The sequence below is a fragment of the Zingiber officinale genome, chromosome 11B, assembly GCF_018446385.1.
Source record: "Zingiber officinale cultivar Zhangliang chromosome 11B, Zo_v1.1, whole genome shotgun sequence".
NCBI classification, from domain to species: Eukaryota; Viridiplantae; Streptophyta; class Magnoliopsida; order Zingiberales; family Zingiberaceae; genus Zingiber; species Zingiber officinale.
This window is the reverse complement of record NC_056007.1, coordinates 35,350,974-35,360,135: the sequence shown is the minus strand read 5'-3', so window position 1 is coordinate 35,360,135 and position 9,162 is coordinate 35,350,974. Positions and strand designations below refer to the sequence as shown.

Sequence of the window (9,162 nt, the reverse complement as noted above, 5' to 3'; positions counted from 1 at the left end):
GTTTCAATCCATGTCCTAGTCAAGTCGTCATCAAATTTGAATTCCTAATGTTTCCAGTGAAAGACAAGTAACCAGTGATAGGCACTTACTCACCATTCACTTGGTTCATATTTCTCAACTAACCCAAGGTCTCAAAGGTGTGCTCAATCTCAAGGGAAGCTAGGCAGTCATTTCCCCAGTAACCTAACTCGGTCTCAAAGGGGTGACTTGCTGGATTCCACTCATGACAACTGTTTTTTATATCCCTTATTTATTTATTTATTTTATAAGTGTTTGCATTGTGCAAAACTTATTCACAAATGTACTTTTAGCACACATGTTGGGATATTTTGATTTTTCCAAATGAGCTTTAATGATTTGAGCCTCATCCAGTAACCAAAATGAAAGTTGAGAAATCACCATGGAAACCAAGTACTAAGCAAACAAGATGAATCATGACTATTTTAATGACATCAACTATTCAAGCATCAAGCACAAGTGTAGTGAAGATAAAATCCTTAAGGTTGAACCAAAACTAAAACTCATCACCATAAGATTCTTAGCTTATTAATGCTTCCCAAGATAGAAAAAAGAACTACACAAAGTTTACTACTAGCATCATTCGAACATCATGAATCAAGACAATAATCGTGCTAACATTTCACTTGAATCCAAGAAAGCATATAAGTGAAGATTTGATGTTCTCAATTTTTTTTTTCTTTTTGCCATGATTATTTCAAAAACAAGCAAAATAAAGCAACAAGTAATGAAAATATGAACCAACATGAAAAACTAACAAAAACTAAAAACTGAAAACCAAACTAAACCGTACATGACACCCCCCCAGACTTAAACTTTTCATCGTCCCGATGAAATCAATATGGTGGAGGAGGTGGACGAGGGAAAGGAGGTCTACGACGTGGTTGGCCAATAGGAAAACTAGGAAAACCTGGAATCTCACCCAAGGATCTATGATACTCATATAAAGCATCTACTTGTTGGCTAGTAAGCATCATGCTCTGCATAAAATCTCTCATCCTAGCCTGATCAGTATCATAATCCTGCACAAACTCAGCCACTTGACCTTGAAAATTCCTCGTAAACTGAAAATGATTTTGTACCTCCCTAAACTGATCATCAGATAAAGAGAAGCGTCCCTCCAACATTTTTCGTTGGCCATCTTGCTTCTCATGAAGTGATTCTAGAGACGTACGAAAATCTAAAAAATCAAACCTAGAAGATCCCGTGCCATATGCAAAAGAATGCCTAGCAGGCTCTATAAAACTAGAAGGCTGCGGGTGTCCAGATGACGAGGGCTCATGATGTGACTCAGTGTCTCTAGGTATAGAAGGGTTATCCTCAAAATCTAACTCAGAAATTACCCAATTAGCCGGGTTACGAATAGTAGTTCGTTCAGGAAAAGGAAGGGGTAAAGGAGAACCACTCCTCCTAGGAAACGCGAAACCATTCTCATCCCGAACGATCATTTTCATAGCAAGACATGCATCAATGTCAATCATGTCATTACCATGAATTATTTCCAACCCATCAACATCAAGATTTAAATTATAAGCTATTCGGGTAATCAAACCACCAAAAACAATTGATCTCGATGATGCCCTAGCAGATCTTAATAAGGTTTGAACAAAATGAAAACCAGAATCAAATTCAACCTTATAAAGCATAGCCCATAAAGCATAAAACTCTATCTTTTTAACCACCCCATCACTCTCTCCCCTACCAAAAATAGTTTTACCCATGACTCTATGTAGATACCTAAAGATGGGGTTTTGCATATGGGAGGCCTTAGCTCTTGAAGGCTCATAAGGTTGATCTAACCCAGTTATTGCATTCCAAAAATGATTCCAATTAAACCTTGGATCAAACCTACGAGGGCTACCGGTGGTTAATTCAAAACAAGAATTAAAGTCACTAAATGCCCATAGAAATTCTTGATTCATTAGTCTAAATGAGATTTTTCCAAAATAATCATCTTCATTAGTAAAATGGACATCCAATGAACTTAAAAATTCCAAAACAAGACGAGGATATGTAGGCAAATGTGTGTACATAATATCACTCCAATCCAAAAACCCAATCATCAAATCTACATCTTCCCTAATTCCAAGCATATCAAGAACAGTTGGGTCCATATATCTAGTACACACTATCTTTCTATTGACAAGAATTGCAAATCTAGTTACTTGATCATCATTTCTAAACACAATATTGAATTCATTGTCATTACCTTCGTTGCGTGAAGTCCTTTTGCCTTTGCCCTTCACTGGTTGTTTTCCTTTGTCCCTTGATGGCTCCTTCTCTTTGTCTCCACTGGATCCACCACCTCCTTTGCGAAGTTTCTTCAAAATGTTGGACATCTTGATGAGTTTAGATAGGGGAAGAATTATCTAGGGTTGGAAAAATGGAACTCAAAGAACAAAACTTCAAAGAGCAAAGATCTTAGGTTAGGAGAATAAAAAGTCCAAGTCTTAGAGAGGAGGAGAATCCGGATCTAAGAGATCTTGAGAGATTAGAGAGGAGTTTTTAAGAGATTGGGAGAGAAAGAGATGTTTTGGAGAGTTGGGGGTGTGCGGAACACGGCCAAGATCTGGCCGTGTAAGGTAGAAAGAAGACTTTAATAACTCTCCTACACGGGCCGTGCAGATCCACACGGCCTCCCCCTCTTCCTTCTCTGGATTCTTCGCACGGCCGTGTCTGGGACACGGCCTCTCCATCTTTCTTCTCGGAATTCTTTGCACGGCCGTGTTTGGGACATGACCTAGTCCTTTTTCTCCTCGGGAGATCCTACACGGCCGTGTCTGGATGACACGACCCAAGCACTTCCCTTCTCTGCAACCTTTGCCTGGCCGTGTATAGCACACGGCCGGGCTCTGTTTTGCACCTAACCTGAAAACAAAATCAAAAGAATGCATCAAACTAAAAGAAATTAAAATACAAATCAAAACTAACTAAAAGAACCCTAGGGTTGCCTCCCAAGAAGAGCTTGTTTAAGGTCTTTAGCTCGACCAAACTTGATCATTCACTTCTTTTCCTCGCCCTTGGAGGACAGATATACTTTTCGTTTTTGTTGGGAGATCTTCTCCCAACATCTTCCACCACATTGTCTCCTTCGTTTGGTGGTCTTCCATGAGGATGGAAATTCCATTCCTCAAGTTTATAAATGCTTGTCCTGCTACAAGCATTTAAAAGAGACGAGACATGGTTAGAGATATTAGATAAATCATATTCCAACATTTCCTTACCAATTACCAAAGTAAGCTTATGATTTTTGACATCAATTATAGCTCCAGCTGTAGCAAGGAAAGGTCTTCCTAATATGATAGGAATCCTGGGGTCCTCTTCCATGTCCAACACGACAAAATCTGTGGGAATAACATTCCCATCCACCTCTACTGGCACATCTTCTATAATACCCAAAGGGTACCTGCAGGAATGATCGGCAAGTTGAAGTGCCATAGTAGTAAGTTTAATGTTTTTGAGACCTAATTTATTACAAATTGAATAGGGAATGAGGCTAACACTTGCCCCCAAATCACAAAAAGCTTTTTCAAAAAATTCTTTTCCTATGTTGCAAGGAATATAAAAGCTCCCTGGGTCCTTTAGTTTTGGGGAAGTGTTCTTCTCCAAAATAGCACTACATTCCTCACTAAGCGCAATTGTCTCAACCTCTCCTCTTCTTCTCTTGTTTGACATGAGATCCTTCAGGAATTTGGCAAATCTAGGCATTTGAAGAATAACATCAATAAGAGGTACCTCTACACAAATTTCCTTAACTTTTTCTAAAAACTTGCCAAATTCTTCATCTTTCTTGAGCATTGTAAGTCTCTGAGGAAAAGGGACAGCTTTGCTCTGATGGTTCAGTGGAAGAGTCTCTTCAACCTCAATGGTACTCTCCTCATTAGCTTGAATCTGATTTGGTATAAGAGGAGAGAGCTCTTCTTCTTTTTGTATCCCTTTTGGAGCAGTCACTTGGGAGTCTCCCAAGGTCCGTCCGCTCCTAAGCTCAATTCTATTGCAATGCTCCATAGGATTCACATCAGGTTTTCCTGGAAGTTGTCCTGGTGCTCTGGATGATGAGGAAGCTAGTTGGGCAATTTGACTATCCTGGATCTTTTGATGCTTTTCAGAATTATCCATTCTCTGAATGAGCTTTGCTAAATCTTGCTTCATTTCATTCTGACTTGAGATAATTTCTTCAAGCATCTTTTCAATATTTGACTTTGGTAAGCCTTGAGAAGATAGATGTTGAAAATTTTGTTGCCCAGCTTGAAAATTTGGTCTTGCCCCCATAGATGGTCCTTGATCTTGATTATTTCTGTAAGAAAAATTGGGATGACTCTTCCATCCAAGGTTATAAGTATTTGAGTATGGGTTGTTCTGCCTTTGATTGTAACTCATGATTGCATCACATTGTTCCAGTTGATTGATTTGTGCAGTGATAGCTCCCAATGGACATGAGTCATTTGAGTGCTCTGAACTCCCACATACTTCACAAGATGTACTAATAGCATTGACCATATTAGCACTAGTTCCCATATTCTCAAATTTCTTTGTAAGAGCGTCCAATTTTGCAGACAAAAGAGTGACTGCATCTACATCAAACTTCCCTGATGCTTTAATTGTTGGGTTTACAGAAGAATAGCCACCACTTCTTTCATTTGCCCATTGATGATGATTTTGTGCTACACTGTCAATAATTTCTTCAGCTTCATCTAAACTTTTATTCATAAGTGCCCCTCCAGCAGCTGAATCAAGGGACACTTTGGTATGATAGTTGATACCATTATAAAAAGTGTGCAACACTAACCATCTTTCCAACCCATGATGTGGGCATTGTCTGAGCATACTATTATATCTATCCCATGCTTCAAAAAGAGATTCTGAGTCAGTTTGCTTGAAGCTTGCAATTAAATTCCTCATATGAGCTGTTTTGCTTGGTGGATAGAATTTATCAAGAAACTGTTGCTCACACTGCTCCCAAGTGGTGATGCTATTAGGGGCCAAAGAATTCAACCATTGCTTTGCCCTATCTCTTAAAGAAAACCCAAATAATAATAATCTAACTGCTTCTGAAGGAACTCCATTCATTTTCATGGTACCACATATTTCATAAAAGACCCTCTAAGTGTTGATTGGGGTCTTCATGAGGTCCTCCACCAAATTAGTTCTGCTGCACCATAGATATAATTGCGGGTTTGATCTCAAAGTTATTAGCTTCCACTGAAGGTCTTGAAATACTAGATCGAAAACCTCTTGCATAAGGTGCTGCATAATCCTTGAGTGGTCTATTCGCCATGTTCAAATGTTCCTGTTCTTCAATTTGCCTTTGCAAAATTCTTCTTTTATGGAAAGTTCTGTCAATCTCAGGGTCAAAAGGAAAGAATTCCCCTGCAAAGTTAGATCTTCGCATACACAAGAACAAGATAGCAAATGACAATTCAACAGAAAAAGAAAAAAAATAAAAGAATAAAAAATGCAGAATTGAATTTGTACAAAAAGAATTAACAAGAAGTAAAAGTTATACAAGAAAGTAAAAACAGAAATCTAATGATTAGTTACAACTATGCAATATGAAAGGAAAACAAATGTTATGTTTAGTCTAACTCAATTGATAATTCCTAATGTTATAGCGCAGTCCCCGGCAACGGCGCCAAAAACTTGTTACGCTCCGCAAGTGTACGGAAATGTCGCAAGTAATATAAAAGATTATCGTATCCACAGGGACTGGAATAAGCACTAGAAATGCCTCAATGCGAATTAGCTAAACAACTATCCAATTGTTTCAAATGCAAAGTGAAGGTAAACAAATCTAATATTAAAGATCAACAAACAAGAGTTTAGTGTTTTGGGTTATGATAAGGGGAGATTCTAGGAGTTTCAGTTTCTTTGTAAGATTTCTTGAATGTAAATGGTTCACCAATTCTTATCCCTCAATTGCCAAACACTTGTAGAAAGTTGCCGGTTCTCTCTTGCAATAGATAACCGGCTAAGGACTCAGAAATGTATCTAAATATGATCAATTAGACGTGAACCTACGTTGTCCTTACACAGAAGCGCACCTATTACTATGCCTTCCTCGGATATCAACATAGAAGCCCACAACTTATTAATCTATCAAGATACAAGAAACTAATCACAAGATCCATCATACTCTCTTGAATATTCCTATTTCCTCTTCAAGATTATCTCTCAAACGTCCTTACAAGGGCTTGCACCTGTCACGTGGATCCCTCGGATGATCGAGTGAGAGTTTATCTTTACTAAGTCCACAAGAAATCCAAAAAATCAATCAAGAATGAGAATTAAGCGCAAATCACTATTAATCATTCAAGATCTAATTGATACAAGCAAGACAATGTCATTGAAACAAGAAATTGACAAATCCATAAGAGATTACATCAATCCATCATACAAATACTTCCTTAATCCTAGAATACAAGATCTACTCCATGAATCGAGGAAGAATACCCGAAGAAATAAAGATTACAAGCATTTCTTAAATCCCCAATCCAAGAAACCAAGAAAAGGGGGAAAGAGAAAACTTATCTACGAAGAAGCCTCGTCTTCGGATCCAATCCTCGCTCCGGAGTCGAAATCCGTCAATCGCCCAGAAATCCTCCCAAGAATGAGAGGATACCACCAAATCTTGCCTTCTCCCAAAGGGGAAGAGAGATCCCCTTTCAATTCATGAAGGAGGGTTTAAATAGAGGAGGAAATCGGGCGCCACACGGCCCCATGACACAGCCGTGTGAGATTCACATGGCCATGTCCAGTTCCTTCTCTGCCAAAGCTGAGGACCCTTATGTTCTCTGGAAATGCTACACGGCCGTGTGGTGCACACGGCCACCACCTGCTTGGCCTCTGGAAACCTCACACAGTCGTGTAGATCTACACGGCCATGTAAGGCATCTGCTCTAATTTCTTCAAATCAAGACACGGCCGTGTGAGATTCACACGACCATGTCCTCTTCCCTTCCTGTTAGAACTACACGGCCGTGTGTGGTACACGGCCTTATGCTCTCTCCCTTCAATTCCTTCCAAGCTTGTCCGAGGACGCATAACCTTCACCAATTTTGACTCCTGTGTACAGAAAATGCACAAAAAGTAGATCTCCGAACCAAAAGAGTAAATATGCTAAAAGGAAATCTGGAAGTATAAGAATGCATAGATCAAGCATGCTCAAAGTATGTAAATGTGCGTAAAAACATGCATAAAAGAGTATATAATCTATGCACATCATGCTCGACTTCCTGCGCTCCTAAGTTCCTGCACACTTAGACACAGAGATCAGATAAACAGGACCTAACCTAAACTTGGTTGATCACACCAAAACAACCACGGGGTCCAACACTTCTAGCATCGGGCAACCAACCCAACTCCCCTCAACATCAAGTCTATATTCGTGGTCGGCTCGCCCGTGTCTGGGAGGAAGCAAGGGCACGAGTGACGATGAAATCCCCTGGCGCGCTCGCCGATAGTCATATGGAGATGCCCACCGGGGTTAGTATTCTCAATTATCAATTCATAAGTTACCTCCGATAGGCACTAATGCCTGGGTGGAGAACATCGCCATGTGCCAACGATTGGCTCAAGTGTTGGACGAGCTGAAGAAGCTCAAGATTTTCGAAGAAGCTTCCTCCTCCCAGGGGCCATCGATCGCTCGTCTGCAGGCCGACCTGGAAAAGGCCAAACAACTTGTCGCGGCGGAGCAGCAGAAGTCGGTTGTGTTGGTGCGGGTAGCACTAACGGTCTAACCCAGGTTTTGATGAATGACAAATAGGTTAAGTTAGTTGTGTTGTTGTCTGACACTTTGATCAAGTGTGCAGGAAAAGTCCAGCTAGGTCGACGGGCTGACCGGATAGCTGGCGAGAAGTCCAAGCGGGTCGATGGGCTGACCGAACGCTTGGCGAGAAGTCCAGTTAGGTCGACGGGCTGACCGGATAGCTGGCGAGAAGTCCAAGCGGGTCGACGGGCTAACCGGACGCTTGGCGAGAAGTCCAGACGGGTCGACGGGCTGACCGGACGTCTGGTAGGTAAGCAAGGTAAGTCACTGGAAGGGAGTGACTGTGAGGACGCGTTCCCGGGAAGGGAACATTAGGCGTCGATCCGACTTAGATCCATTTCGGATATCTAAGTTGAGATCGTGACTAGATTCCGGTCTCGGAAAGACGGAATCTAAGTCATACTCTGTTTATCCATCGTCAACTTCTTATAACAATCTGTTTTACAGGATGTATATTTGCCTCGGACTAACTTTGTTTTGCAGGAAAAGGGAGTTTTCTGGAACAAGGTGGTCCGGGCGCCCGGAAGGCGAATTTTATCCAGCCAAGTCGTCGCCACGTGGAGCATCTCGATTTGAGCAGTTTCGTCACATTCCAGGCGCCCGGAAGGAATCCAGGCGCCCGGAACAGCATATAAAAGAAGCCCCAGACAGGAGCTTCAGATCAATCAATCAAGTTGAGAACTCTTCTACTGCTGGTCTTGCTGCTCGACGCTCAGTGCGACGCCAACAAAGCTCCGACACTACGCTCCGTTCTTTTCCCTTTTGTCGGTATTTGTTTTTAGTTTTCATTAGCATTCCCTGTACGGTTCTTTTGTAATCATCATTTCGAATTGCTAGTGATTACCCAACGAAAGTGGTCAAGGACCACGGGCCTTCGAGTAGGAGTCGTCACAGGCTCCGAACGAAGTAAAAACCATTGTGTCTATTTTACTTTTCCGCTGCGTTTAAACTCTTGTTTTTCGAATCGATATTCACCCCCCCTCTATCGAATCTAACGGTCCTACAAGTGGTATCAGAGCAGGTACTGCTCTGATTTGGTGCAACCACCAATCAGACAGGGGGTGAATTGTTTTTTTTTTAATAATTAATTTTAAAACTGGTGTTTCGTTAACTTAATATTTCTCTAATCAATTTAAATTAGTGCAATACGAATCTAGATTTTTTTTCTATTTTTCTCTTCCCGCAATACTAATCCAAGACCAAGTCTTGGGATATTTTTTGGTTATTTACCTGTGCACAGAATGTCCCAACAAGAAGGATTCAGCACAGTGCGACCTCCACTCTTCAACGGGGACGACTTCCCTTACTGGAAGAAGCGCATGGAGGTCTACCTCAAAACAGACTTCGACCAGTGGATGAGCATTACGAAACCTTACAAA

The 9,162-nt window shown here is 41.0% G+C and overlaps 1 non-coding gene across 1 annotated transcript; it reads left to right on the top strand.

The window, feature by feature from the left end:
- The first annotated feature begins 4,816 nt into the window (after positions 1-4,816).
- On the top strand, positions 4,817-4,922 carry LOC122035576. The gene has a single exon (XR_006127116.1). It is a non-coding gene; the product is annotated as a small nucleolar RNA R71 (small nucleolar RNA).
- The last annotated feature ends 4,240 nt before the right edge of the window (positions 4,923-9,162 follow it).